This window comes from Cupressus sempervirens, chromosome 3 (assembly GCF_028749045.1).
Source record: "Cupressus sempervirens isolate cs-2001-9-10 chromosome 3, ASM2874904v1, whole genome shotgun sequence".
NCBI lineage: Eukaryota > Viridiplantae > Streptophyta > Pinopsida > Cupressales > Cupressaceae > Cupressus > Cupressus sempervirens.
In genome coordinates, this window is record NC_143120.1 from 1,061,804,442 (window position 1) to 1,061,814,870 (window position 10,429).

Below are 10,429 nucleotides of genomic sequence, written 5' to 3' on the forward strand. Positions count from 1 at the left end.
TGGCCATAAATCTTATGATTGTTTGATCAGACCATCCCCTAGTCCTGGTAAGGGCATAGCAAGATCTGAGCCTACTATAGTAGATGCGGGTAGGAATCACAGAGTCTTTGCAGTGGTTGACAACCGTCAAGCTAAGCATCAAGGTACAGTAGTTGAGGCTACAGGTACATTGCATGGTATTTCATCTTCAATTTTTTTTTACTCTGGTGCTTCCTATTCTTTCCTATCACCATCTCTTGTTTAGCGATGTGGGCTAGTGGCAATGCGTTAGGTTGATAGGTGGTAGGTAGAGTTAGCCACAGGTTCTAAAGTGGTTGTTGACTTGTTGGTTAGAAGTTGTGTTTTGAGTTTGAGAACCTTCACCACCACAGTGGACTTATGCATTTACCTCTAGGATCATATGATATTGTGTTGGTCATGGATTGGTTAGTCACCCATCAGGCGAATATTAATTGCCATCGTAAGGTGGTACAGTGTGTGGACAACACAGGTGGGCAGGTGAAACTTTTGGGAATTCAGAGACCAGTCTCTCTTCGTATGATCTAAGCTAATCAGTTGAAGCAGAGTGTATAAAAGGGTTGCCAGATGTTTCTTGTGTCTCTTAGTGATCTCAAGGAAGCCAAGAGCCATACAATAATGCTTGATGATCACCCACTCCTTCGTCAGTATGTAGATGTGTTTCCTGATGAGATTCCAAGTATGCCACAACAGTGTGACATTGATTTTTAGATTGATCTTGTACCAGAAGCAGAGCTGATTTCTTGAGCTCCTTACCGCATGACTACTCAGGAGTTGAGTGAGCTCAAATTGCAGTTGGAGGAATTATTGGCTAAGGGCCATATTCATCCTAGTGTATCCTGTGGGGTGCAACAGTCATCTTCATAAAGAAGAAGGATGGTTCATTGCATTTGTGCATTGACTACCGACAGTTGAATAAGGTGGTGGTGAAGAACCATTATCCTTTATCGAGGATAGATGATTTGTTTGATTAGATGAAGGGGGCATGAGTGTTCTCAAAGCTTGATCTTAAGTTGAGATACCATTAGCTTCATATTCAGGAGGTTGATATTCATCGAACAGCTTTTCGTACACAGTATGGGCATTATGAGTTCACGATTATACCCTTTGGGTTAACCAATGCACCATCAGTATTTATGAGTTTGATGAATGGTGTATTTCATAGTTACCTTGATCAATGTGTCATTGTATTCTTGGATGACATATTGATCTATTCAATGACTGAGGAGGAGCACGAGGTCCATTTATGTTAGGTATTGCACTGCTTCAAAGACCATCAGTTGTATGGAAACTTGAGTAAATGTCAGTTCTTCTAGTTAGAGGTGAAGTATTTGGGACATATCATCACTGGTGATGAAATTGCAATGGATCTAGAGAAGATTTTTGCTATCATGGATTGGTCAGCACCCACTAATGTCTCAAAAGTTCATAGTTTCATGGTATTAGCGAGATACTACCATCGCTTTGTGAAGGATTTCTCATGAGTAGCCCATCCCATCACTTCTCTTCAGAGGAAAGGGAAGAAGTTTTTTTGGTCAGACCAGTGCGAGGTAGCTTTTAATGCTCTTAAGGAGTGTTTGACCAGTGCATCAATCCTTGTAGTGCCTAATCCTATAGGTGATTTCATGGTTTGCACAGATGCTTTGTTGGAAGGCATGGGTGTGGTGTTAATTCAAGATGGTTGAGTGATTTCTTTTGATTCTAGAAAACTCAAGGACCATGAGCTAAACTACCCCACTCATGATTTGGAACTCACGGTCATAGTGCATGCCCTTATCCATCGGAGGCATTTTCTTTTGGGACAAAGGTTTGAGTTACATAGCAATCATAGGATCTTGCAGTATATATTTACTCAATTGAACCTGAATCCATGATAGCATCATTGGATGGGGTTCCTATGCGAGTATGACTTTGATGTTTAGTACATCAAAGCAAAGGAGAATGTCATCACAGATGCCTTGAGCAAAAGGTGACATGAGGTATTAGTGATGTCATTGGGAGTGGATTTATGAAGCCATATTTTTTAGGCTTTGCCTAGTGACACTTGGTATCAGGAGGTGAGGGCAGAGATTAAGTCTGGACATACCCTTGAGTGGAGATTTTTAGGTTATAAGCTTGATTTTGATGGACTATTGTGACACTCGAGGTGTATTTATGTACCCTTGTCAGGTAATCTTTGTACCTTGGTTTTGTTAGAAGCACATCATGCACTGTATTTTGCACATCTTGGTGTTAAGAAGATGCATGTTGATCTCAAACAGTTGTAGTTTTGGGTAGGGATGAGGCATGATGTTGCTGATTTTGTTGCTAGATGCCTTGAGTGCCAGAGAGTGAAGGCAGAACATCAGCATCTGGTAGGTATTTTGTAGCCACATACCATTCCAGAATGGAAGTATACAATATCCATTGATTTTATCACAGGGTTGCCTATATCATCATGGAGACATGATTGTATCATGCTGACAATGGACAAGTTGTCCAAGGTAGCATATTTTTCACCCATGAGAGCATCCTACACAACTTCTTCTATAGTGCATGTTTTCTTGAAGGATATTGTTCATTTGCATGGGATTCCTTGTCAGATCATTTCAGATAGAGATCCAATGTTTACCTCTGCACTATGGACATCTCTCGAGCATGCTTTAGGCACACAACTCAATTTTAGTTCGTCTTATCACCCAGAGACTGATCGTCAGACTGAGAGAGTAAATTAGGTTCTGGAGGATATGCTTTGCATGTATGTTATAGATAGGTAGGTGAAGTGGGAGGACTATTTGTACCTTGTTGAGTTTGCATACAATAATGGGTATCATAGTTCTCTTGGCATGTCACCATTTCAGGCCTTGTATGGTAGACCATGTCGTACCCCTTTGAGTTGGGATCATTCGGAGGATTGAGTTCTTTTGGGTCTAGAGATGCTTCAGGATATGGAGCAGTAGGTTGTTTGCATTAGGGAGCATTTGGTTACTGCTCAGGACAGGCAAAAGAAGTATACAGATGCCCATAGGTTGGATTGTCACTTTTCAATTGGTGATAGGGTGTTTTTGAGAGTGCATCCGAGGAAGAGCCCCATCCATTATGGGAAAGGCTCTAAGTTGGTGCCACATTTTTTCAAACCTTTTGGGATCCTTGAGAGGATTGGTCCTATAGCTTATCGACTAGCATTGCCACCTAGCCAATCACGCATCCATGATGTTTTTCATGTTTTTGTTTTGCAATAGTATATTCCAGATGTGACCCATGTGCTTGATTGGGATGCTTTACAGGTAGCGGACGGGTAGCTTACTTTGGAGCCCATTCATATTCTACAGTAGCAGAGGTTGACCTTGTGATGTCAGGACATAGAGAAGGTAAGGGTCCAATGGGACCCGAACGATGAGACCTCTATGACTTGGGAGGATGCTACACGATTGAGGGGATTGTACTCCTATCTTTTTGCTAGCTTCCAAGAGTAAGCCTATACTAGTGGGGGAGGATGTAGTGCCTCTCGTGTTTGTAGTTTGTACCTTGTCTATTTTGATTTGAGAGATACTTGATACTCTTATTTTGTACCTTATGATGACTGGAGGGTCGGATGTTATACTTTGATTCAGTACCATAGATGCTATATTGCTATGTTGATCAGTTTATCATAGTTGCATGTTGATGCTACTTTGAGATGACAGTAGATCTATGATGATATCTGGTTATATGATGTATTGGACATGTTTTTTGATTATATAATGAGATGAATTCTATGCTATGGTTATTTACTTCATTCATTTTCTTTATGCTTCTATGAACGTGAGTGATATAAATGGATTAAATAGGTATTTTAATACATGTTTCTTCGGCTATGATATTATATGCAATTGCACTTGATCATGTGTTTTAGTGTGCAAGAATTATATCCCTAGCAGTGGCAGATGGAGCTAGTGATTTAGCTATTCATATTTACCAATGTAATCTCTATATGGTCAACATATTCTTATTTTAATTATTTTAATTAAAACCTTTTTGTGATTAGTAAATCCGAACTCATCTGCATCATGTGACTAGACCAGTAAGCATGTTTGTGTATTTAGAAGTTTTCTTTTGTTGCGAAAGTGTTTAGTGATTCTCTGTGATTTTGGGTTTTTGAGTTTTTAATATTTTCATATTTAATTTATGGCAGCTTTTCCTTAGGTGAATTTCCATTACGGATAATAACCTATTTTCATTTGGATCGATTCGGAGTTTAGCTACTCCAGCTAGCTATTTTCCAAAATTGACTATTCACTCAAAAAGTAAATAAGCATTGGAAAAAATGAATTCATTATTCACTTCTCACAATTTGAAAATAGAATTGTAGAGCAAATTTGGAAATCCTCTTCTAAAGGATTCTTGTTTTGCTCGTTCTAGGAGCTATGAGCATGGGATCTACGCGAGGTTGGTCCCATTGGATTCGGCTCAAAGAGTTTATGCCTTGCCATTGTTTTCAACTATTTTGGTGGGTGGTTTATTTTATTGTGCAGGTTTCAGTTTCTGCCTCTTTTTCCTTCAGGTAGGGCCTTCATGTTTTATTGTTTTTGCTCTGTTTCAGCTTTCATTTCTTGTAGCATTATGTTAGGAGGCTGAGAACTAGTGTTCCCCTTCGTTTCTATTTACTAGTTCTACCCGATTGGTCAGGTATGAACGCTTTCCCTATTTTTGGAGTGGGGGTTTGGGTTTTTGGGCTGTTATGCTGGCCGTTTTTGCATACAGTGCCCGATTTCTTTTATTTTTGGATTTTTGGAGTTTTTCAACCTAAAGGCCAAATGTGTTTTAATTTTGGAGTTTTTACCTCATTTTGTGTGCCACCCTATTTTCTCAAATTTTCTTGGCACATTGTGGTTCGTGGACCTAGGTGATCTGTTTGGATACTAGTTGGACCACTTTTGCATGTTTTGTTGCATTGGGATACGTGTTGCATCTGTCCTCTCAATTTTGCTTTTAGTTGAGGGACTTGTTGCTTTGTGTTCTCTTCTAGTCCTTTTATTTGATCTTTGTGATGGTGGTGCGCCACACATGAGTACGTGCGCGTACATAGTCGAATGACTTGTGAGCCCCGACCTTTCGTAGTACTTTCAAAAGTTATGATCATTAGGGTTGGGTTGGGAATTTGCATGCCTATGGGAACTCATCGTTGGATGAGCACGGGTAGGGTTGGCAAAGGAAGTTTTATATAAGTGATAATTAAAGAAAACACTGGGTGGTAATAAAATTTAAGATAATAAAATGTGTGAGCACCCGATTAAGTTCAAGGACATAATGTGTGAGCACCAAATTAAGTTTGAGGACACACGATCCAAGCTTGGGCTTGTCGATGCCAAATGACTCTCCATGATGTTAGCCCCTACATAGAATCCCATTGAGGTGTCTGACGAGGACCTGTAGTTTATGCATTGTCTATGTCTTAGATTCAGTCATCATACTACTTGGTGTGTGTGATAGCCATGGTTGTTGTTTTGTGTGTGTGTGGTTGGATCATTATCTCCATTAGCATGGCAGGAGTGGACCTACGGGTGCCACATGGTTGGGAGGCCTAGCTACCTTCACCACTGCTAGGGATCGGTGTACAGAGATGGTCTATTGTTCTAGCGTGATCATTGATGGATGTGTCACTTGGTACTTCGATTTGCAGAGTATGCCTTCTAGTGATTTATGCTTTCATTGGGATGTTTTTTTTTCATGTTTACATGATGTTGGTTTTTATGCATTCCTTATTATAATGTTTAGCATATGGTAGATGATGTTATCTGATTACAGGGTTATCTTATGCTTTCTACTAGCATTTTAGATTTCATTTACTTATATTGTAGCATGTTTAGTAGTGATGTCCCTATCAGGATAGCACCAATGATTTGATTGGTGGCTTGGGATGTTATGCACGAGGGATGGCTAGGGCCCATGATGGTCTTATAAAGCCTTTGATGGTTGAGGAGGAATCACATACTTACTTGGTTATTCTATTCATTGCGATGTTATTTCAGTTATTGTGATATTTCCTTTCTATACTATTCCTTTACTATTTGTTAGATGGTTAGAGTCCATTTTCTATATTTTAGTTACTCAATTTTGGTTCGAGTATTCTAGCCTCGAAGTGTGGATTTGGTACTCCCTAGAGTGGAGGTTCATTGGTCTATTTTTCCCCTTTTTGAGTTCTTGAAGTGTCTTTGTTTTCTATTTGCAACATTTGTTCAGCAATGTGTGATATTAAAAATGTATCGCACACCCATACAAAACTATATCGTATGATACTATAAAGTATCGTACGCCTTCTTGATAAATGTCATGCGACACTGGAAGAGTATTGCATGCCTTTTAGAGAAGTGTCACGTGACACTTTCCAGTATCACATGCCTCTTAGAGAAATGTTGTACGACACTGTTAAAGTGTCACACGCCTTAAGGAAAAGTATCACCCAGTCCCTGAAAGTGTCGCACTCCTTCTTGAGAAATGTCATGCGACACTTATCTATGCTACATTAAAGTATCGCACAATTTTTTTAAAAACCTGTGCGGGTAGACAGCGGGCACTTTTCATCGTGATCCAAACTTTTGAAGAGTTGATTTGGATACCCTTTTGGGTGTTCTTTGACCCTATGTTGTTGCATTTTGATTTCAGATGGTTCCTCTTGAAATCCAATTTTTGGGCATTTAAGTATAAGTTGACATATATTTAATTTCTTATACTTAAGATATATTTTAATATATGCGAAAAATCATTTGAGATGGGTTTCAAATCTCTTCGAGCTAAGGTAAAGATTTTAGGAAATATCAGGGCTTCTAAATTTAGACTTAGCCTATTTTTTTCAGGAGTTTCCTTTGGTCTTTTAGCTTGATGGGTCTCCTATATTTTCATGGTTGTGGTTTTGGTAGTAGTGGCATTTGGAGATCCGTTGGTGTTGGATGGTGTAATAGTCTTCCATTGCAATCCTTTTATCTGTGTAGCTTTTTTTCTTGTGCACTTACACTTGGTTTTTTTTAAAAATTATTCTGGCTTATTTTTCATCCTTGTTTCCAAGGATCTCTAGGAAGGTCATTACAATGTAGGAATTCTTTAGGGCCAAAAATCTTTTAAAAGAACTCAATGCCACTTTTTGGTCCTCATTTTGAAATCCTTGGGGGCAGATTTGATGGATAAGATTAGGCCCATCAACCTTTGTAACTCCTACAAAATCATTTCCAAGGTCCTTACTACTAGGCTTCTTAGAGTTCTTCACCTAATTATCTCCCCTCAGCAAACTGGATTTGTTCTAGGGAGATAGATTTTAGATTCTATTATCATAGTGCACAAGGTGATTCACTCTTTTGAAGCTAGGAAGAGGAAAGGTTTCCTTCTCAAGCTTGATATGTCCAAAGCTTATGATAGGGTGGGTTGGAATTTCCTAATGGCGGTCCTCCAAGCTTTTGGCTTTGACTCCCAGGTTTGTAAACTCATCTCTAGCTTATTTCTTCCCCCTTCTTTACCTATTTTGGCTAATGTCTCACCATCAAATTTCTTTTTTCCTCCAAGAGGGTTGAGATAGGGTGATCCCTTATCCCCTATTCTCTTTATCATTTTGGCTGACTATCTGGGAAGATTTATTTTAAGAAAAAGACAGGACTAGAGTTTGCAAGGTCTCAAGCCTTTGTCTTGTCATCTTTCTTTCACCCACCAGCAATTTTTGGATGATACTATCCTGGGGGGCGAGGCCACATTCTAGGAGGCTAGAGAATTCAAGGGCTTGTTAAATACTTATACCAAGGGTTCTAGCCAAGCTATCAACTACAACAAGAGCTCTGTCTATTTCATCAATACTCTGTTAGAGAGACAAAGGAAAATTTCTCATTTATTGTGAAGTGGTATTGGCACTCTTCTAGTAGGTTATCTTGGTATGCCTTTGGGTTTCAAACCCCAAAAATATTTTTGGAATAGCATCATAGATAGATTCAACGAGAAACTTGCGGGTTGGAAAGGTGTGTCTCTTAGCCAAGCAAGAAAATACACTTTGTTGAAATCTATATTTCAAAACCTCCCCGCTTATGCCTTAAGCCTCTATGGGATCCCAACTAAGCAAGCTGATAGAATGGAGAAGATTCAGAGGGACTTTCTCTAGATAGGGGTTGAAGAGCATACAAGATATCATTTAGTTGCCTGGGGCCATGTTTGCCTTCCCAAATGTTATGGATGCCTTGGTATTAGAAAAATTAGACATCTTAACAATGCCCTTCTAGCCAAATAGATCTAGTGCATCTTTTAGAGCATAGAAGAATGGAAGGAAATCATGACTGAAAAGTATCTAAGAAGATAGTCACTTAGCCTTTTGCTTCATGAGGCTAATATCCCTCAAGGATCTTACATATAGAATGGGATTCTAAAGGCTATGACTTTGGCTAAGTCCAAGGTGAAATGGAAAGTTTGCAAAGGCAAGAATATCTTATTTTGGTAGGATGACTAGACTAGCAAAGGACCTCTTAATGACCACCCTAATTATGGTAGATGGGCAGAGCCATGCATAAGAAGATATGGTCTAAAAGTCATTGATTATAGAACATGTAATGGTTGACAGGACTTGTCTTTGATATCCTTGGTTCTTAATTCTCTGATGATTAGCCTGAATACTATTCCAATAAGTAATAAGGAGGATGAAGTCATTTAGGGAGGTAACTCGAATGGCCTGTACTCTATTTCCTCTAGATACTTTTCTTTGTGGGATAGAATGGAGAAACCCATCTGGGCTAAGGCATGGATCCCTGGTCTTAACCCAAAAATTAATATATTTTTCTAGATTTTTCTCTAAGATAAAATCCTTACTCTAGACAATCTAGCTAAGCAAGGTCAACTTATCCCCAACAGATGCAGTTTATGCAAGCATGCTTTAGAAATGGTCAATCATTTATTTATTCATTGTCCCTATTCCTCTAATGTTTGGAACCTCCTTACCAGGGACTTTGGGGTCAACTAGTGTCCTCTAGCCAACATTCAAGATTTCTTCAGCCAATAGAGGAGTTTACATAATGGTTTAATCTCCTAATTAATTGGCTCTTGGTCCCTTCCACATTTTTGTTGGGGTAATTAGAAAGAATGAAATAACCAAATCTTCAGAGATAGGGAATCCCCAGAGTTTTTCATTACTAAGAAAATTGAAGGTCTAATGAAGGGGAACTTCACCACCACTAAGGAAGGAAATATTGAAGGAGGAGGGAAAAATAGATAGAGGAAAATGGAAAGGTATAGGAAAAGAGAGGAAGCCAAGTGGTCTTTTCCCCATAAAAATTGGTTCAAGGCCAATTTCAATGGGGCTAGTACAGGGAACCTAGAACCTATGGGCAGTGGAGGCATCATCAAAAATAGCAATGGGGGAGGAGTTGTAACTTTCTCCTACCCACTCAAATATTAGATGAACCATTTCGCTAAAGCCAGTGCTGCTAGTCACATTGTTAAGCTGGCCCTGGCTTCTAGGATTGAGAACCTATGGCTAGAGGGGGACTCATTAAAGATCATTAATTGTCTCAATGGTCACGCTAAGCCCTCATGGACCATTGCAAATATAATAGAGGAATTAAAGTCTAACCTAAGCAGTTTTAACAAGACCTATATTAGCCACATGTATAGGGATGCCAATTCAGCTACTGATTGGTTTGCTAATGAAGCAATCGCCAATAATGCAGAGATGATGTGGCATGTCGGTGACATCTTTCTAGTGGCAATAAATAATTTACTATTGCAAGATCCCATCCAGGGAAGTACTAGAAAAATCTAAAATAAATGATGAAAAGATTTGCAAGATTGCATGTAGGAGGGGGAGTTATTAAAAATCATGTGAAACTCTTTTCAAAACATAATAATGTGTACATATGACACGTTTTAAGGGTTATTTTGAATACTACCATTAATACTAGTATTTTTGAAAACATCTTATAGTTTCACAGTCTAAAGAAGGCTGAGATCTGTAAGAAATCTATGAGAAGGTGGGGGCTTTTAGTACCAGAGTAAACCATGGTGGGAGAGAGAAACAAGAGGGAGCCGTCAGGAGAGGCGAGGGACTGGAAGGAGAAACTGAAGGTTTGGTGCAAACTAGAAAAGGGTAGAATTTCTCAATTCCTAGAGAAGCTCCATAGTTTTTATGCGAGGATAACCAAGGTTATGGTAGATTCCTAGAAAAATGGGAGAGTCAAAATTGATGAGGTCACCCACCATGTCAATGTAGAATTCATAGCTCGGGTTGTTGAAATCCCTCTGGAAGGAACCAATTTTTTTAGAGATAAGAAAATATCGACAAACACTGTCAAAGTTTTTGTGAAGGATGAAAAGGAACTAAATAAGCTCATCAAGGTGGAGATGTACTATGAGATGGAGTCAATCAAAAATCTATGGAGGTATGTTATCAGGATCATCATTGAGTATATTTCCTTGGACCCCAGATTTG